Source organism: Stegodyphus dumicola, chromosome 1 (assembly GCF_044657685.1).
Source record: "Stegodyphus dumicola isolate Sdum_Otavi_A_Nest chromosome 1, ASM4465768v1".
NCBI classification, from domain to species: domain Eukaryota; kingdom Metazoa; phylum Arthropoda; class Arachnida; order Araneae; family Eresidae; genus Stegodyphus; species Stegodyphus dumicola.
In genome coordinates this window covers 273929516-273952133 of record NC_140768.1, presented here as the reverse complement: position 1 = coordinate 273952133, position 22618 = coordinate 273929516, and positions in this window count along the sequence as shown.

Here is a 22618-nt window from a genome sequence, read left to right as displayed (position 1 = left end):
CAGAATCTACACTAACGCGGAGAGAACACTTTGTTCTTCACCAAGTAATAGAATGGACGGCATTTTACCTTTTTTCAAACAGTTTGCAAATGTAACTCGTTGAGCCGATAGTCAGAAGCATTCTTGGGGACATTTCTTGGCTAAGCTATAGGTGTGAGAATAGCTTTCTTCACGGCAAAGGTATGCTCCTTCCACCCTCGATTTTAAACAGAGGAAAGAACAGTAAATTATAGAAGAGATGCTTCAGCATTTAATAACTGGCTTCATCTGACATTGAATGTGATCTATGTGTCCGCAACAAAACTCTCTTTAATTCAACATAAGCATAGTAGAATCACCATTATATGGCTGTAGATTGGAAGAGTTGAAGACTATTAGGAATTTGAGTATTTCTTGTTTAATATTTAAAAAATAATACAGAGGTTTTTAATATTTTTAAAGTAATAATCTCAAAATGAAGTATCACAGGACTTTTTAAAGTCCGAGCAGAAAACTTGGAATTATTAATTTTGAATTTTAATAGTCACGTTGTCTTAAAATCTTATACAATATATGTGAATATCTAAAAGTTGCCTAACAAAAGAAAATTGCCTATCTTAATCTGTTTTACATCGTTGAAGAGGTATTAACGTTAATAGCGAAACGAGAAATACGGCGCTGCGCACAAAATTTAGATATTTTTATATATTGCGGGAACCGCCACTGTAGAGCATTTATTGTTATTCTCTAGAAAACGGGCATTTCACCAATGAAACGCTGGTAGGATACATATTAAATGGTTTGAAGTAATTATGGTAGCATTTCTCAGGTAAGTCATCCATATAAGCCCGAGGCTTATTTCTTGTTTAATATTTAAAAAATAATGCAGAGGTTTTTAATATTTTTAAAGTAATAATCTCAAAATGAAGTATCACAGGAATTTTTAAAGTCCGAGCAGAAAACGGTTTCGAGATAAAAACCTTGGAAGATTAAAGGATTTTTTTTTTTTTTTTTTTTTTTTTCAATTTATTGTTTGGGCATTTATTTGAAAGCTGCAGACCAGGAGGTTAGTGTTCTTAAGAAGACGGATCTCTTCGTAGAAATCATTCCGGATTAAATTAGATTATTTCCACGTTAGACATTAGGTAAAATACTTTATCATCCACTCAGACAACCTGTTCACCGGACTCAAATCTCTATTCAACTATTAATACTCAGTGGTCTTATTTACTTGACTGCTGGTGGTGATGATTAAAGACCTAAAAATCTGTATTGTTTGTGTTGTGACTTATTTCATTTGCCTGACAATTACATCAGAACAAACCCACAAAATTCACCGTGGCAAGGAGAGCATGATTGCGTATGTCGTTGGCAAGAGCCCCACAACCAACCTCTCGAGAGGATTTTCGGCTCGCCCACTCTTTAGAGTGCCCCCATGCTCAAAGACATTATACATTTACAAACATCCATGCCTTCTCCGGGATTCGAAACTTTGCCCTTCGGTACCACAGTAGTCTTCCCAAACCACTATATGTATAAATGTATATATGAATATGAATGAGAGTATGTATACTTTTATTTGTTTCGAAATCTATATGTATGTATCTGTGTATATATCTGTATCTGAGTTGGTATTTATATGTATATACATATGTTTTGATTGTACTCTTCTTCAAGTGCCTTGTATGCACATGTATATTTCTTTTTTGCATTTTATAAATGTCGTCTGCTCAGCCGGAGCTGCCTAGGGCTGCAGCCAGGCAGATAGTGGTTAACTCCCGCTGAGTTGGTAACAAATTCTGCATGGATATATCTATACCTGGGTCGGAAGCCAACTGAGCACAACTCAGTTTACTCCCCAAAGCATTATACCGTCTATGCTGCCCTAAAAATCAGCAGAAAACAAGAAAAATTTTAGTTTTTTTAAGAGTCATTATCTATGGGAATGAGTATAAAAAAATCAAAATGCATATCTTAGTTTGTGAAGATGATTTTAATTAAAACGTTAGTGTTTATGTTGGACTTTTTCGAGCTCCAACTGTTTCGTTTTATTAAAAAATGATTCGTTTTATTAAAAATTAAATTTCCTTTTACTTGTGGTCAATGATATGGTAGATGTGTTGGTTTTGTCAAGAAACAGCAGTCATGTTATTAGACTTTAAATTAAAAATTTTATTTATAAATAATTTGAAGCAATGATATCTATCTTAGCATAAGAACGGCAAGTTAATTTTGTTAATTGTTTAACTCTCCAGTTTCAAATTTAAGTTTGCATGAATCTTTTAATTGTTTTTATTGTTGTATATATTTTTAGCATTCTTATGTTGAAAGGAAAAGACGGAAAGGTAGTTCATTCCGTAATCTAGAAAGGCTGCACTGAGTTTACAAGGCATTTTCTCTCTCCTTTCCGCATGCCTTCGTGGTGTGATTAGAAGCATACTCGACGCGTATTCGAGAGGTCTAGGGTTCGAGACCCGGACAGGGCCATGCCCATTTTTCATTTCTGCTTCAAAAAACCCTAACGGCTCAACAAGCTGTGCCCGAACTGAAAAAGGTACTGCACGATAATTCATCACCACCAGAATTTGTAGATTGGGTTCACTCATCACCAGTTGCTTTTCAAAAGGGAGAATATGTACGGTATTTTCTCTCTCCTTTTCGCAGGCTTCTGTAGCGTAATTGGAAGCATTCTCGATCCGTATTCCGGGAGGGGGCGCGGTTCCAGGTTTGAGTTCCGGAGAGAGCATTACTAATTCTTGACGTCTCCTCTTTCAAACTGACCTACAAGTTAACCAAAATGATTTCAACCTTACTAAAGTGTTCTTTACTACACTGAACATATAGAAATATCACTCTAAGCTTTGAATTACTGTTCTGTGAAATATAGTACCAAATTTATTGCTCCGAAGTTTTGTATAAGTGAACTTATTTATGTCTGCCTTACGTTATTAGCATTTCTTTTAATTTAACAATTTTCATATTCTGAACTCATACATTTTGGGAAATGTATGCATGTTACGTATATCCAATTATAAATTCGTCTTGAGAATGTAAATGTCACTACTGGTAGCCTTGAATGCGAGGTACAAAGTTTAAAAATATTCCAGTTGAATAATTTATGTCTTTAAGACTCTCCTGCTCTGCTTTACACTAGAAATGAGGTATAGATGCTTCAGCAAAATATAACTTGCATTTTTATGCATTCTTATGCACGAGGATCTTTTGATATTTTTCTTCTGCTTCTGCTTATGGTTTACGAAACTGAGAATAGTTAGGCTGCTTTTGGGTTCAATCAATCAAATGGCAGAAGGGGAAAAAAAGGTATGAGAGCATATTGTGGTCGATAAGCAAGTTAATTGGTATGCAGAAGGCATGATCCCCTTCTCAAGAGGTTGAATTTTTCTCTCCCGGTTGTAGGGATCGATGCCCCTGAAACTTGAGGTCAATGATTGGGTGGCTGAGCTGGTTTCAGGCTGGGGGGGGGGAATAGTTCTGTCCTCCTATTGCCTTAGGATATTTTAGAGGGTATACCAGGGACACAAATATTTCCATCTTCACCCCCATCTTGTCCTTTTGATTGTGAATGGATACCATAATAAATTCAAATATGTCGCCTTAAAGGAATGCAGATGGAAATGTTTCAGAGAATCCCATAAATTAACGAGTGATAAGGATCTGCCTGTGGCAGTAATCGTAATATTTCGTTATATAGTCATAATTTAATTTCCTAGACCATGAAATGCACTTAAGGGTAAAAATATACGCATTTTTGAAATAGAAATTTTTTTTTTTTTTTTTTGCTTTCATAAAAGTATTTTAGTAAGTATTTGTTTAAAATTCTATGTAAAATTCAATTTTAGATTCGCACTGGTTTTAAAGTGCATACGTTAATCTAACACTGCCGTGTATTAACATTAATCTGAGATTCGAGATGCGCATATGCCACTCTTCTTCGAATGAAAATATAACCTTTTTTAAATCATTTCCATTTAAAATTAAATTTTGCTTAATTTAAATTTTCATGCTTTGTTGTTCTATGTGATTACGTTCTTGAAAGAATTTGAATATTCATTACTTTCATACACGATTTTTTAACACAGAATTCGTGATAAATTTTTTGAAACGATGCCTTTCATTTTACAGTCAAATTCCTGGTTATCCGGAGACTGTGTCCTTTCTTCTGTCTCCTTCACTCTCTCTGTATATATTTATTATGTTAAATTTGTTTACTCAGGAAGACTAAAAATTTCATGTCCCAAATCATCTGTATAAAATAAATATGTATGAGAAATACGAGGAAGTGAGGAGAAAAAGAAAAAGGACGTTTAGTGTTTGGAAGTTGTTTCCATTCACAACAGTATAACATTGATTTTATATAATTCTGTGTATGTATCATATAAAGAAATGACAAAAATAAATAAAACGTTCTAGCCTATGATTTTACACAAATTTTCAATCAATGAAATTTATCAAGTTCTATCATTTTTTCCACTTATAACGTAGTTTTTTCATCTCCATGTTTTTCTTAGTTTATATAGTACTTTTTTTATTATTATTATTGATTTAATTACCCGGCTTCGGGAGTTAACTGATATTGCTGTAGTTCCAAACAGCTGGGTACTTGTTATTTAACGTATTCATCAGTAATGACTCAACAATTGCTAATAATTGTCGGCTTTTTAGAAATCTCATTACCAAGAATGCTCCTCTGAGTCCACAATAGAAAGAAACCGAATTGCACACATGAAAAAACGAAACTTGCTGCCAGTTTTGATGATAAACCCCATGGGGTATATGTATCCATGGATCTTACACATCTTCCCTTGCCAACAAAGTTCTCGCGAGGAATTTTTTTTTGCGCCAATATTTTAAGTGTTCCCTTGCCGTACTGACGCTATACACCTACAAACGTTCTACACCTTCCTCGGGGTTTGATAGCAGGGAACATCGCTATCCACTGCACTAATCAGAGCTGCGAATGGAATGGAATTATTTGAATTTAGAACTGAAAGTTTCAAATTAGTCTGCATTATCTTGTTTTTATCCCTTTGCAATTAACAAATGGTTCTAGTGCGAGTTTTGTAGGTTTTTTATTTGCAAGTTTTCTTTCTAGTTTCATTTACTTAAGTACTAATCCTTATTTTGGATGATTATATTATATATATATATATACATATGAGTTTGGAGGGAAATAATAACAATAATAATAATAATAATAATAATAATCACAAAAATTTATCATCATAAAGTCATTCATTCGATTTGGTTTGTATAAAATAAATTTTACTGAAGAAAGCAGTCTTTCATTTTTATTTCAAAATTCCTGTTTCAATGACAGCCCGAATTTTACAAGTTGTCAAAGTTGAAGAAATCGTATATTTCTTGCCACATAGTCGAAGATAACATAAAAACAAGTACAGAATTTTCGACTCCCAAAGAGTTCTTCGGGTAATGAGCAGGATATGCGGGTAAACGATTATATAAAGCGTTATGCAGGCTGTATATAAATGTAAGCCCTGCCTTTATGCTGAGAAAAATGAAAGAAAAGCAACCTGCTCGCTTTGCAAGATTCAATCGCAACGATCTGGATATTTCTCTACACCAAAAATTCTTAAAAGTCAGGCTGCTTCATCTTCTAAAGATTTTATAGCAAATACTAAAATTAATAGGAAAAAAATAGATCATGCACTGATAAAAATGCCAATGTTTCAAAAAATACTTCTGATTCAGTGTCAAACTCTGTCATTACTACTGTTTCAGATTTTCCAATGCAGAAACAGTAGTAGAATAAACTAGAATTTTTAAGATATCTTACCTGTCATTTTAATCCAGAATGAAGTGCTCAAGCAAGACTCTTGGTTGATTTTAATAAAGATTTATTTACTGTATAAAAGGACAAAGGACTGAAGGAAAATTCAAATTTGATAATAATTATTCTTAGCTGAAAACGGAATCTTTCAAATTAATAAAAGTTGATAAAAAATCTGATATGGACGTCACAGGACTTTCTTGTACGCTTATTAAATTATAGACACTTTTTGCTGCATTTCATTTAAATTTATTTCCTCGAATAATTCTAACTAACCGATTCCTCAAGGAGAGTTGACAATGACAAAAAAATTGCAAATTTTACAATTAAATGTCCCGATCAATTTTTGCTGTACAAGATTCAAGCTTCGTGTAATTTAATTTTTCATGACGAGTATAAAACTGTCCCAAATTTAAATAAAGGGGCCAGAAGATCGGATTAAAAGTTTATAAGGTATTTCTTCTGCTTTCTTGGCATGCCTTCGTGGTGTGGTGGTACCTAATGTCTCTACAAGTTAAATTGGGATATTTGTCTAAAATTAATTTCTTTTTAAACTTGACATTGTGGAAAAGGAATATTTGCGTCATTTAAAATACTTCTGTAACGGAAAGTACATCACTACTACCAACGATAGCGAAAATTAAGGCCGGTGTAAAATTCTTAAGCCGGTTAAAGGCGTACGTATATCTATGTATATATACACTTTTGGTACTGCCGGATCGCAATGAAAAAAGAAGGTGCACAACTTGATGTTATAGCAGTCCCATACACAATCTAAGGATGATCGGTTTTGAGTTATGCAAGATACATAAGTATATACGTACGTACAGACGTCATGAAAAAAAAAAAGCGGTTTTGAATCCATTTTGCAATCCATCTTTCAATGTTTGCGTGTCCCCTATTCTGTCCGCATGTACAGACGTCATGCGAAGAATAGTCAAAAGGGATTCGGCGACAGTCAAAACCAATATATCCGTTGGAATCTGAAACCTGAAGTTTTTCGAGATTGGAATATCCCTTTTATTTCATATAAGGAACTAAAAAAGGATTTTGTTTCAAATCATTAACTGATCATTTATTTCCTCCTATCTATTTTCAAAACATAAATGTATACTTCTGCAACTTCACAAAGTGGGGCCTTAGTGACCCATCTCTGTTGCCAAAAATAGTTAAATGTTAAACTTGAGTTAGATTAGAAAGGCAGTGCCTCTTCTCGAAAGAGAATAGGAAATATGTTATTAATTACTCGAATAGTAAATATCTGCTCCTAAGTAATTCTAATCCTAATCTATATCTCCCAAGCCTGTTAGATTTAAGTAAACGGTCCGAGTCTAGAATCTTCTGTATGGTCATTAAAAGAAATAAGTCCTTCTCTTCGAAAATTAAATTCTGTAGGAAGAAATTCAAAAAAGGAAATCAGAGGTGGATACTCAATATCTCTCTTTTAAATTCGTTCATTTCTTATCATGCTCCTATGTCTTACTAATAGGTTCTTCACAGCTTCTCACTCTAATTACATTGTTGTAATCATATTAAAAACACTCTTGTAGTTATTGAAGGATGGATGCATATTTTACGCCAATTTAGCCGTGCATATTTGCTTCAAGATTTTAAAGAACAAACAAGTGTTCAACCGGCCATTGATTGTTGTTATATCTTTATACTTTAACCCTAGCTTCGTCATCATATTCTTCTTCACACAAACTGTTTCATCACTCAGTGATGTATAGGGTGGCTATAATTAAAGTTCCACTTTGAAATGGTCATAAGAGAAAAGCTACTGGACCAAATGTTATCAAACTTGGTAATCCTGTAAAGAAGGTCATAGAAATTTATTTTCCTTAAAAAAAAAAAAAAAAAAAGTTCAAAAACTCGTTACCAGGGGGAAATGGCGCTGTATGCAATATGGTAAAACGAAATACGGCATGAAGACATCGGTTTAAAATGTGTTTAGTCATTTCTAAAATGTGTTACAAAGTAGGTTCAATGTGGATTCCACCATTTTCCGAAAGCAAGTTAAATCGAAAAGTGCAAGAATGCAAGAAACTGTATTTTCAACAGCAGCTTTTAGCATATCAGGAAGAATGTTACGGACATGTCTGTGTATCGCATCTTTCAATTCCGCCAAATTTAGATTATCAACATAATCAGTGCTGCCGTAAGCCAATTACAAGCCAATGCGATTTTGCATAACTCCACAAACAGCTTCGTTCCAGAAACGATTAAAAACGTTTTAAACCTATATCTTCATGTCTTGCAACCGAATTCAGACTTCAAAAATCACAAATTAGTAATCTGTAAGAAAGAAATTTTCGGAATGTGCACACTTTTGCGAGTAATTTGTGATCTTCCATTTTCTAATCGCTAATTCGTGGTTTTCACGGACAGATTTCTTCGTTACACTGATGGCTCCCTCGACTGTTATCGTCTTTAACGCCTTTAAAAATAGTAATTTTGTTTAGGTCAACATAACCCAAGTAACAAAAGGTTAAGTTGGATTCCGACACTTGTTTTCGTTTAACAATATTGCCATTTTCCCACGGTGGTGAGGTTTTGAACATTTATTTTTCGGAGAATAAATTTCCATGACTTCCTTTACACGATTATTAAGTTTGAAAACATTTGGTCCAGTTGTTTTCCTGTGATAACCATTTCAAAGTGGAACTTTAACCACCCTGTATATATACAATCAAGGTCAGTGAAATTAGTGCACCGAAAAGGCGACACTAGAAATAAGTGAAATTTAATACACATAAAGGCACATAGAAAAGATGTAGATAATTTTAAAAATAGAGCAGCAAGCCAATGTAAAACTAATGTAAAACTTGTGAAGCCTTAGTCAACTCTTCTTAAATACTGTGTTGCACCCCCGAATGGTACGATGCAGGCCCTATAGTGTCCTCAACTAAGACGTCTGACATTTTTTTGTGGCATATGGACTAATGCTCGTTGTACGACTCTGTCTATACCATGGATACTGCGACACCATAGCACGTCAAGTTTCGTCTACTCCCAGACATTTTCAGTAACACAGATGTTATTTTTTTTTAAACTCTTCCCGACGATGATAGTCATCGGTCATCAGGATGTAATCTCTACTTGTCAATATTCACTCTCTAAATTATGAAAAACCACTTGCTTCCAGAAAAAGTGTCCACAATATTATCAGTTCTAGAGAGAGGGTAGTTATCTTTCTTCGAAACCTCATTCAACCGCTGAATGTCAGAGCAAAATCCAGTTAAATCACCTTTCCTTTGAGAACCAATGTCCTCAAAAGGACATTGAACACAATTGCCCTTTCAGGACAATGGGCGATGCCCGTTTGAAGGCTCGATACTGTAGCTTTCTAACATGTTCTTTAGAAATTTTCCTATCTCTTCCTGTTTAGCAATTGGTAGACGTTTTGGATGTTGCTTGATTGGTGGATGATCATTTTATGCTGAGCCAAACTGGTTTGATCTACGTTAAAAGGTGAGGGAGGGAAAAGTTCTTGAATGTCGCATTCTGCAGCATTTCTCTCTTGATCCCTTAGTTGTGCATTCTGGAATAACTCTGATATTATGCTCTGCGAGGACTCGGATTCTGGAGAGTTATGTTTCATTTAACGCAGATCACTTGAACACATGCTCCAACCACTTAACCTTTCTTAATAACTCTCACCGGAATAATTGTTCTCAAGAGTGCTGAGGCCACTAGTACTCTTAGCAGGATGTTAACAATTGTTGGGATAATCCCTTATATCGTACCGAAAATTTCTCGTTTTGATTATTTATCCAGGAAGCAAAAATTCTCTTTTTGCTGGTACTATGATATCGTCTTCAGCTTTTTTTTTCGGGCAGATTTAACTTTTTTATCATTAATTACAACTAGGGTTATGCCCTCAGAGGCAGGGGGCATTTCATTATTTTTAAAGATCAACAAAAATGGCATTTCCTTAGAAAGCCCAGTCCGTGTATGCGAAGATCTGTAATATCTGCCGCAAATATCGTGTGATAGTAGGCGGCACTTCAAACGTGATGTTAACGTTTAATTTTTCATAAATGTGGATTTTCTCTGAGCACAGACGGACGTGTAACGCAGGACGGCGTCCAGATGAATTTAACTTCCAGTTGTTGAACCAGATCTTTTCAAATGATGGTAACATTAGTTCCTGTATTGACGTGGCCATACTTACAGGAATTCCATTGATATGTCCCATGATGAATAGTTCTTAACTGCCGCCACTCGTCGCAGAAATTTGAAGCTCTCTAAATTGGGGCTTCTCATTATCTGCAACTTCTGCCACGCGAGATTGCATCTGATTTGTTTCCCTCCTTCTTGCTGGGAGCGGTCTTAAGTTCCGTGCATCAGGCTATTATTCAATTCCTTCTTACGTGCCCTTAAGCACCGCAGTTGCAGTATTTTAGGGTCTGTTTCATGCCACTCCTATTTCGTCTCAAGGCTTTGAGTTATCTGGTTAAATCATCTAGACGAACAGTCAATTGATCCACTCTCTCTTGGACTTCAACAGCTCTAGTTTTGTGGTGGTAGCTACAAGCTGCTTGCTGGACTGCATCGGAATTCATGGCGTAGACTAGAGTGCGTTTTAGATTCCTGATAACCGTCATTCACAGAGCTTTCCGTATCTCAGGATCCTGGATACCATCGATGAAATGTACTGCAGCAACAGTATTCTCCTTGTTTCAGATGTTCAGTCCGAAACGGTGAGATGATACAGCCTTTTAGCATCCGTGACGAACTTCTGGAGTGTTTCTTTGAGCTTCTGATTGCGAGATTTTAACCAAAGCCTACTATAGTCTTTTAAATTTTTCTCGTCAAAATGCAGCTCCAAAGCGCCCAACAGAGCTTCGAAGTCAAACCTTTGGTTTTCCGGCGGAGTTTGAAGGATATCCGCTGCGTCTGCTCTCAGAGATTACATCTCTCGAGATGGCAGCCTTAAGCTTGGGAATCCCAGCTATTAGCATCCTGCACTATAGAAAATGGTGTTTTCTACGCTTGCTAGGAGGTCATAGTGTCATATGTGGGTAGCTTTAGAGGAAGGGAGAAGGCAGGGCTAAAAATTTAAAACCACCAGAAGTGTTTCCTGCTGTCGCAATGAATTTCTTCAAGGTGTCAACTTCTTTGGCGACAGCAGAAACTCTAAAATCGATTTGCTATTCGACGGCAGAAACTATCTCTTCGATGGACAAAAGAATCTCTTTCCTCAGTTCCTCCAACTTTTATTTTGAACCGTGCCTGAAAATAAATCAAATCTGAAAATAAATCTGTCTTCAGTAGCCTCAAATTTGTTTTCCATTATGCAAGTAATTTCTCTTTTCATTTCCTCTTGGCCTGCTTCAATATTTGCTTGAGCTGCCTACATCTTTCTTTAACAGATTCATGGCGAGCTTTCGTCTTTCTTTTGAACCTTCGTCTTCCGTTGAACAGCTTTCAGCTCTCTTTCGACCTGTCACGGAATCTTTTCGAACATTCATCTCTTTTTTAACTGATTCTTGGTCCACTTCCATCTATTCTTTAAAAAAATTGACTGCCCCTTCAATCTTTCTTAGAATGCAGCAAAAGCAGTCACGAGCTGTCTTAGTCTGTCAACTCCACTCCTGGCACCAAAAATTGCTGCACGCATATAGATTCGTAATAGACTGAAAGCCCATATGTCCGAAGATATGTTGATAGAATTTATTTTATCAAAATAAACACTTCAGAGTTCTGGAAATTTCCACAGAAATACTCATACAGGTGTTCACAGTATCACAGAGTACAATAAGTAATTACACTTCAGACTACTAAGAACGTTAAACACATTGGAATGGAAAACCGATCTAAAAGGGGAAGCTTTCTCGGATATCTCAATACTCCGAAGTCGCTCTGAACTAACATCTCAAAAATTGATGAACTCTACTTTCTTATATAGTTTTCGGCCAGCCGCCGAGAAATTTCTAGTACTTCTCGAAGTTACTAGAAGGCATATGAGGTCCTGATACGGTTACACCTATATAAAAGGTCAACTATACTTATTCAATTGCAATACCCATTACAGTTATACAGAGGCCATATCATAATGTGGCCATGTTTGGCGACTTTTAGCGACAAAAATTAGTCGAAATAATAATCACTAGTTTGGCGATATCTCGGCAATTTGGCAAGATAGCCATTTACTCAATGTTAGAAAAAAATACGACAATTTCACATATAATTTCACTCAAATATATATCTATATATATACTCATTTTGCAGGATAATTCTTTTCCATAGCTTGCTTCAACGAGTTAACTGAAAAAATATCCATCCACTTTCGATTTCAGTTATATCTGAATCTAATACTAAACTTGATTTATCTGCCAGTTATCGAGTTGTCGATTGTTTTTTATGACCATTGCAAGAATCGTTTTATAACAAATTGCTGAATCATTTCGATACATATTGTAGGTTTAGAACGGAAGAATTTTAACTTCCTTTCTAAACCTATAGTATGTATCGAGTTAACAGTTTCAATTTCACGGTAGTTTCACTTCCATTCTTAGTAGTTTTATTTCCATAGTTAATAATTTCAGAATTAATATTCTCATGGTTATGGCAATAATCTTACCACAAGTGGAAAGTTCAAAATTGATAAGGTGATCTTGGAGAAAATTTTGTAGCTTAGTACTTATATTGAAAGTTTTGCGGCTGCAGACTTATATTAGACAGGAAGGAGAAAAAACGATGTACCACATGCAAAGCAATTACACGAATAGCTAAACCATAACAAGATAAGAATTGTATAATTTAAATCCGATACTTATTTTTTTACATCAGTCAAATTCTGATAGTGATAAAGATTTTTGGAGGGGTAGTTGAAACATTTTGAACTGCATTTATTTCTTTTGCCTGGTGTTAAATGAGGCTTTTTGTAAATACTTTTGTGCATTTTGTAAAAGTTATATAGCAGTGTGTTAGAATCTGCAGTATCTACTAACAATGTAGCAACATTTATAGAAAACAAAGCAAGACTTAAGAAAGGATGGAGAGCGCCTCAAAAGAGAAAGCTAGTACGGTGATTTCTCAACACTGTGAACTTCTGAACTAAAACTAAAAAAGGGTACCCAGTTACAGTTACCTAGGTATCAGATCAGCTACAATTACACGAAAATAGGGCCAAAATGTAACCAAATAATCGCCAAGCTTGGCGACGTTTGGAGACTTTGGGTCAGTCAGTTTTGGTGACAAAAGTTAGTCATTTAAACCATCGTCAGCTTGCCGTTATCCCGACAAATATTTACCTCAATATTAAATGGTCTTAATGCAACACCCCTATTTTTCTTGCAATGCTTCAGATTCTGAGGCCTTTCACACAACATTATACAAGAGCTACAAAAATTTACATACAATTACACTGAAACTATTTACATGCATACAAACTATACTAAGCATTATCAAAATGCCTTTGATTAATAAATAAGTAAATAAAATAACTAAAAAATACAAAAAGTGCATATTATATAAATAGAAAATTTCACGCAAATTTCAACATGAGTATTATTTTGACTTTGATATATAAATATTACATTCAATTGTTTTTCCAGATACATTTATTTCGTTGAATTATAAAACTTCCCTAAAATGCTTTTTAAATGTTCCCATATGCATTTTTTTAAAATTACTTTTCTTATCAGAAAAAATAATTGTGTTTAAAAGTGAATGGAGTAAGTTACTGTACACTCTGAACAGAAAAAAAAAAAAAAAAAAATGTGGTAAGTTCTATATATATCGTTATACTGTGCCGACTCACAAAATTTAATTTGTGTTTTTTATGTCTCGAAAACGCGACTTGGAAATACATTAGATTTATGTACAGTATTTTTCTAAAACAGGTTTTCTGACACAAAATCGAACTTTTTTCGAAAGGACATACATATTTTTTTCCATATTTCGTTTCTGCAATTAAAATTAGACTTGTTTATTAAATTTTGTAAAATTTGGCAAGAAACTTTCCGAGAAATTTAAAAATTTATCTTCGGGCACTTTTTCCAGTTTGCGCCAAGTATGATTAACTACGAGAAATTCTTAATTTATAGTAACCTGTTTTGCTTTCCCTTTTATTGTGCACGAGTCGGAAAATGAAAGCGGTGTCATTCATTCTTTTCAAGTAACTTTAAGTGCGTAAACCACATTTAGCATTATTATCGCTTACAACAAAGATGGAGTATTTCAAACGCCAATACGTAAATTAACATATATCTTTGGAAATGTTGAATAAAAAGCATTAATGTTTTCGCAGGTTTGCTTAGAAATACATCTGGTTTAAAATGACGGCAAAACTTCTATAGGTTATAGCTTGAAATCTTTTTGAAAAATTCATAAAAATTACTGAAAAATACAAATTTTAGAAACGAATCAGAAAATGCATGCAAATTTTATTTGAATTGAACCTAAATTTCGAACTGTGAAAGTAAGAATGAATTTAAGTTTAATAAAAAAAGGGATATTAATAAATATATACTAAATTCAATTAACACTGGGGAGCTAAAGTTTTGAGAGCTAATTTTTTAAAAACTATTCTTGCGAATTTTACAAAAGCTTTCATTTTGCCGTAATGTGTGTCGTAGAATCGAATTGTGGAAAAAAATAGTTATATCATTTCCGAAAAAATCCGATTTTGTGTCAGAATGTCTATGTTAGAAAAATACTATATAAAACTATAATACGTATCCTAAGTCGCACTTTCGTGATATGAAAACCACAAGTTAAATTCCGTCAATCGGCCCAGTAGGAACGGGGGATACCGAACTGCCTCCACCCTTTACTTTTTTTTTTTTTTTTTTTTTTTTGTATATGTGTGTGTATGGAGAGTGTATGTCTCAAGAGAGAAAATAAAGAGAGTTTAATGTCATTGTTGGAGCTTCCGTCTTGATTCTGCAAGTTCCGTTTAATTTTAGAAACTCTTAAAATTAAATAGCTTCTCAAACTCAGTTTTGTATAGTGAGTGTAATAATAAAAAAATAATTAAATGCTAAGTAACTTCAAGACAGTTTCCAAAAAATGATATTAAAAGTTTTAATACGTATTAGTTTAGTGAAAGAAGCATATAAATACTTTGGCGAAGGAAAATATCAATTTAATAGTTTCATTTAAAGAACACATACTGTTATTAAGAAAAACTATGCATTTTTATTTATTTATTTATTTTCAGTCTATTTGAACCGGAAATGGGCTTTTTCTAGGTGAAATTATTTAATTATTTACTCATTTATTTTGTTATTTATTTTTGTGTGTATGAGTGTGCGGAAGTTTTAAAAAATCAACTATGCCCGTTAAAACTTTTTATTTATTTTTGCAAATGTTTCCATTTACAGTTTGATTATTCTAAAATTCGAGCCAGAAATCTTCCAGCTGTAAGTGGATGAGATAGTCATTGCATCACATGGATATAGTATATAATATGGATATGCCTTTAATTCCTTACATTCCTTTACATGAAGAGCAACTAGAAGAAAAGGCAAGATCCAGGACCTTATTCTCCTACCGTGAGAAAAGATGTCAATACGAGAATGCCGTAGCAAGCGACTCGTTCTTCGTTCGGCTGTTGCTAAAACGCGCAATCGTGAAATCGTCTTCTCCAAGAGCCTATTTCAATCGAACTTTCCTGGAGCAAAAAGACAAAAGCTTCTCCTTCGCATCGCTCATATTTTAACATCAAACAATAGTACAAGAACTAATGAATGCTTGAAAAATATCATAACTTTAACTCTCTGAAAATATCGTAGTTAGTAAACAATATGTTCTTTTTGTGTGGCAATTTTTTTTAATATGAATTTCGAAAGAAAAGATAATCTCGGATAGGTTTTTTGCTGCTGGAGATGTTTCATCAGGGAAAACAGAGAAATAAATTCTGGTAAATAAATACCAAAAATTAACAACGAACGAAGAAATTAACGACGAAGAAAGAAATATGGGAACAACTGGATGTTAAATTCTGATAACTGAGGTCCCAGAAAAATCCCTAAGCAGTGGGAGAAATTATATATCTTCGCTGAGAGATTACATGCCTTTAATACTTCTTGTATTTGCGTAAACAAACGCCAGTTGCTGAAATTTACGTAGAATAGAAATTATTCAGAAACACAACTGCAACTCGATCTTTTATTTTTGTGATCTCACTGCACTATGAATAAACAACATTAATAAGCAGACAAATTTGTTATATAAGTTTTAATATTACGCACATCACTGGTATTAATTTCCATGAAATTTTTTTCAATGAATGTGTGATTATTAAATAACATAAAGTGCAATTTTGTTCTTTTTTCCTGTTATTTAAGGCAGTTTAAGTTTTTTTACAGAATTTGCTTTATACGCGAATTTTGTGTATCTTATACAGTGTACATTTTAACACGTAAAAGAAAATTTTAAAATTCTTAAAAATTTTTCATATATCGGTCATTTAAGTTTACAAGCTTTTCAGTCACTAGAAAATATCTACGTTCTATCAATATTAATTATACGACTTTAAATGGAAATTCAATTGTTTGTAGTTGCTATAAACTCTAATCTAATGATATGTTCAATAATAAATTTGTGTAGTTGAATGTTTAGTTTCCTTCTTCAAAAACTCGTATTTCGGATAGGCTGTGCTTATGAATTACTTAGTTGAAAGGCACGTTTTACGTTTTCATGTGAGGTAACGCTGACAGATCTTTTGCATATGTTTGTTTGATTCAATATAGATATTGACATTCAACAGAACATTTCATTTGGATATGATTTGTTCAGAAGAGATATTTTAAAACAATATGGCACAGAAATTTGCGAGGGCCATGAAGAAATATTTATAAATTAAAAAACAAAGTGAAACAAACATAGGGGGAAAAACTTTTCTTTCTTTTCCAAAAGCTTATAAGAGAGAACAAAAATACACATTACTCAATGAAAATTGTAATCTCACTTTTTTAGGTAGAATACAACAAGTCAATATTCTTGAATAGGCTTAAACGACTTATCGCTATATATAGATAAACAACAGAACATAAGAATGGTGTAAAAGACACTTTTATTTAGAACTCCGATAACTAAACGGAAGGCAATTCTGTGCTTACAAACGTAGGCAGAATTCGTAGAGTAACTCAAACGATAACTTAACTAAGTCTAAGCTTAGCTAAAGGCTACACAGATTTTATTAACGCGTAATTTGTCTCAAGGCTGCACGGGCATGACAGGCAGTATGACAAGAATAAAATGAAAGCCGAATACAGACTACTAACGTAGAATATCAACTAGTAAAGTGGGCTTTAGCAAGCGGAAAACGCTCTAAGTACATCCCTTTAAATATTATCTCTTTCTACCTCATTTAAATACGCGCGTACTAAATTTAACATTCTGGCAGGAAACCGGAAAGGGAAAAGTGGCTATAAAGATGCGTAACATAAAAAAACTGGTCAATTAAAATAAATAAATACTTTACAAAATGTTGTAATAAAATTTTACACTTATGAGAATATGTTTGCCAAACATTAAACATTAGACCAGGGATGGCCAGGCTACAGAACAGCAAAAAAACCTTATAAGGTTTCCTTTAGTTAACTAACATTTTATTCAAATTTTGTTATCGTTCCTGAACCTCTCATTTTCCCCTCGCATTTCCTTGCCAGGATGTAAATTTAAAGTTAAGTGATGTGAGTATTTAAACGGGAGAATCTCTGAGTTTATTCAGAGCGTGTTTTCGTGAGCCAGCGCATGTTTCGTTCCTGACATTGCTGTTACGCTTTTAAGTGCCTTGGCCATTCGGATAATTGTCACGCCTGTTAGGTTTTGTTCAGTCAACCTAAGTTAGCTATACTTTAACGTGCTAATCCAGCACTATTCTATTTAGACTTGAATTTTGTAATAACGTTTAAATTTCACTGCAAGTAGTCGGCGTTACTGTAAAGCACGAAGAATGCGCCTTTCTGTTAATAATAGTTGGAACTAATTTTGGGTTATTTTCACCCTTCCTCTGTGCTAGTATTTACTTCACGCCGGTGCGAGAATTCGCCAGGATCATTGTACCGTCTAGTTTAGTTTATGTAGAAAAGAAAAGACAGATCTTACAACCTCATGTTTGGATTCAAGAAATTTCGACAACCACAAGATTTTCTAAAAGTCACAATTTCTTATTTGCATCATTTTAAAAGTAATGAAAAAGATTAAACAAATTAAATGTTTGAGGTAAATCAAAGAGAATTTGTCATTTTGTTTGTATAATTAATGTGTTTGCGTTATTATCCAGGTATGGATTATCTGTATTGAGGTTTATCTGTGAGTCGTAGTGTTCACGCACGCATACCCAGCGCTATGTTCGAAAGTGTGGAAAAATAAACACGCGCAAGACCGAACATGGGAAAAATTTCTTCCTAATATAAAAATGGGAGATTTAGCTAACTGGTAAAGAAGCCGAAGCAACAACTGTTGTATGCCAAAAAAAATTTAAAAGTTAAATTCTTCTAATATTTCGATCGGGGGGGGGACGAGGAGTAAATGGATGGTGATCGACTGAGCCAGGATTTCAATGTTTGAGTGATGCGAATGTCGTTTCGAATGTCACAAAAACAGAAGAGGTAGATATTGAAATTACAAGCGAAAATGATACTGCCAATTACATTAGTACCGAGATAGTCATGACTTTTGTTAAAACTAAACTCTTCGAAGCACTTCGAAAAATACGAAGTGAAATTCGACAAATATTTAAACGTTTGCAATCACAGAGTAAAAGTATTGATTTTTTTTAAAAAAAAATAAACACATGGATTTTCCGTGTTTTCCAGTTATCTGTTACCTGCTTCCCCGGCATTATCCCACCTAATCGAGAGTACACTATATAAATAAGCACTTTTATTTCTCCTCCTGTGTGTTCACGAAGATATTTTCCTACACTGTATATATTTTGAATTATTGTCATTATGCATTCATTTTCAGATGCAAAGCATTTTCCCCTGATTTCTTGCTTTTGTCCTCTCTCCCTCTCCCGTTTATAGTTGTCGAATGGTTTTAGCAGAAATGCACTGAAATGGGAAGAATTAATTATAGAAATCTTTGTGAGTACAGAAGCCTTAAAAGCTTTTCGTGTAAGTGAAGAACAGCGCACTTATATGAAAAAAAGATCCACTGATTTTTTCTTTGTTTTTGACTCATACGCACTCCTCTGGAGTGAATAAAATTTTTCAAATGAGAGAAAGCCAACTACGAAGAAACTGCTCATAAGGTTTGTTTGAATTTGGCCAAGCACTTGAGGATGATCTGCCAAATTTCGAACTTATCAAAGTATATTGAGAAAAATGAAACTAAAGATTCAAGATTTTAATTCCATTCTTCACTTGCAAAATTCACTTGCATTTCTTAAGAAACTTATGTGTGTGTTTTTTAAAAAATACATTCTTATATTAGTTTTTCATTAAACTTAGATGTCAAACTTTACTTTACTTGAAAATTTTAATATTAAGTATTCTTTTTAATTCTTATTTTATTTGAAGAATTTGAGAAATTCGATATTGAAAAAATTCGAAAATCTTTCAGGATTCGGATTTAAGCTAGAAGGAATTCAGAATATGATCCATTTTTAGATTTTTCTAATGCAGATTAAAAATTATACTTAAGCGTACTATTGATCTAAAAGATTTGTTATACATCGTCATAATGTCAATGCATGCCGTTCCATTTTAAAAATATATTGCGAAAGACTGCAACACTGCAGACTGCTGAATCAATCGAAAAGAAGTCCCTCTCCTACCCTTGCCGACGTCTTCATGAAAATGCTGATTACAGCAATAAGAAAAGTTTCATTAGTTAAATATGACTGAATAGTAACATAGATGGGATAATCATCTATGCTAAAAAAGATTCACATTAATATTTCTGTCAAAATTTCTTACAGAAAGTGCATTTCGAACAGATATATGAATTGAGCTTTTATTAATGATAGACATTATCTGATATATGAAAAATTTATTATAAAATGCTGAACACCTAGAATTTTCTTTTTGCATTTAATATCTGTAATTTTTCCTATATTTCCCTTCTTCTAAATATTTCCCTATTTTAGTTTTCATAAGTTATGCCATATCTTCCCCTATTACTTTAATGTTGGACTAGTTGAAGATGCAAAATCCTCCAATCAGTTTTGACAGATATCCTTCGACATACAGTATAAGAAATCTTATATTTATTCACTGTAATCCTGAACGACGGCGTGAGTTGTATGCATTTGTAAATTTTAGCTGAAAGTTCGAAACAAAAGCTAGTGACTAGTTGAGGTGTTTAAAGGGCGACATTTTGAACGGATGAGTATTTGAAATGCATTCTACAAGTATCTGGAGTAGTATGACTGTAGAAAATCAAACATCATATTTCAAAATTGAATCTTTTCGTGGTAAAATGTCAGATGAATTTTACAGTGCATTGCTTGAAGTTTATAGTAAATCGTAATACAATCTTCGCTTTCCTGACTAGTGTCTCATATTAAAGACGGCTGAAGGCCAGAAAGACCAAAAATATCAACAGTCGAAAGAGATCTGATACTTGTAAACGTACTAGAAACGAAGATGATTATCGAGTAAAGTGCAAAATAATATCTCAAGCTACAGCTGTTTTCCCAGAATCGGTGTACCATATTTTCAGAAAAGCTTTACGTAAAAAATGGCCTGTGGCGTGTGGGTTCCTCACCCCTTAAATTGAAACACCTTATCGCTGCATTGAAAGAAAAGTTTGATGAACAAGGTGAAAGATTTCTGTCTCGAATAATTTGACCAAATGTTAATTAGTTACTTTCGATCCGAATTTAAATTCTGACCAATCTGGGGAAAAAGACCATACTCTTCACGACATCTAAACATACATAACACTGCCATGCATAATCATAGATGAAGTAAATCATGATCTATGCCTAGATTACTAAGAAAACATTAGAAAATATACAAGTAGAACTTCAACTGGAAAATTGTGACTGCACCATATTTGCGAGTGATTGTTAACATTTTGCTGAAAAATGTCCCCAAACCACTTGATTAACTAAGGGATAAACAAGAAAAGGTTGTAACAAAATACGAATGAGAAATTTTATATCATCCATCATCAAATCTACATGAGTCCACCAAACGTGAAGGAACGTCTGCAATTTGAAAGAGCCCCTACGTGAGCAAATCGTTTTTCCTCTATGAAGGAACTTTCTTCAGTGATTGACAAGCCTTTCCAAGAGGGACAAAAAGCAGTTCTGTGCACTCCTGAACCTTTGTTTCTCATCGGAGGGGAAAACAAAGCTAAAAGAACTTCTGATCAGGAGAGTGGCGTTTTGAAAGCTATACGTGTGCTTGAGATAGTTGAAAGCGCCGGGAAAGTTAACGAAAAAAAAAAGGTTGGGGCCAGTTACATGACACTTTAAAGTCTAGTTAGGAAGCTAACTTTAAGTTAAGACAGGAAAGTAAAAATGAAAAATGAATGAAAGAAAATAAAAATTTAAAAAGAAAAATGAGAAGGGGGGAAAGGAAAAGACAGAGGTAAGTCCAAACATGGACACTACGACAATATGTTTGCTACCGCCTTCAGACACAGCAGCAAAAGGAAACACATCATCAGACAAAAGCAGCTATCCATACACAATACGGGACCACATCAGCCAAAAAAAGAGGGAAAGCTGCGTTCAAAGTAAAAAACATGTAATTAGAACGCATAGTGAAGATCCAAATAAGAGTACTAAATTATTGCAGTAAATCAACAACACTACGAATTAATCAATAGTCTCTCTAAAAAAATTACACGAAATGAGCGAAAAATGTAGCTGAAACACTTCTACCTAAGACTTCATACAAAAATAATAATTATATATAATATGGACTCCTGGCAATAAATCACGAATGGGTGAGTTAAGCTTTATATACGCTACTGAACTTCACGGAGCAGACAATCATCCCTGCAAGAGGAATTGAATTTATAAGTACTGAAATTATTGTAACAAAAATAGATGAATAAATGAAAGAAAAATCGTCCCCCTGCTCATACGCATTCCTAATTTCAAGGAGCAGAAAAGTGTTTCCTTTCTCTCTCTTGCAGGCAGTGCTTAAATTGCGCCGGAGCCCGGCTCCGGTACTTCTCAATTTTTAAGATAATTTACAATTCTAACCGGAACGCACCGGAGCCCTAAAAATGATGAGCTTCGGTACTTCTTTTTATAAAACTGAACCACAATTTCAAGGGGAAAAAAATTTAAATTCCTAACGTTTTAGTTTAACAATAAGCAAACCTTCCAATACTCTATTTCCCTAGAAATACGAACTCATGAGAACATAAGACGTTCAAGTAAAATCCCCTCACTCACACGCGGAAACCTTTCGCTTAAGAAGGGCAATAAATTTGGGGGAGTTTGTTTAGGAACGCGCAAATTTCTCGCCATGCCATCGTATTTAGTGTATTGTTATCGATGGTTAGTCATCCTCGCAGGGGAAAAAAATTGTGTTCTTAAATGTTCGTTGTAACAGCGAGTACAATAAGAGTGAAATGCTGAGATAAACTGCTCAAGCACGTCCTATACATCGTCTTTCCTACAGTCTCCACTAATGTAAACAAATACGGGGGGGGGACAAAAAGTATAAACAGCAACTTTACATTCATCCTTAGAAGTCAGATTTAGGACTCATTTTATCTCTGACAAACATCCGCTTGATGGCTATATCAGCAGAGAGCCGCGGTCAAAGAAAACGTTCTCTCTCACCAAGATTCCCCTCATTTTTTGTTTCCACCCACTCATACCCTCACGCCCTCATTCTGCTTCACCCTGTTTTAGCATTATCCTAATTTTCATCAGCTTTACTTTAAGTATATTTAATTTTT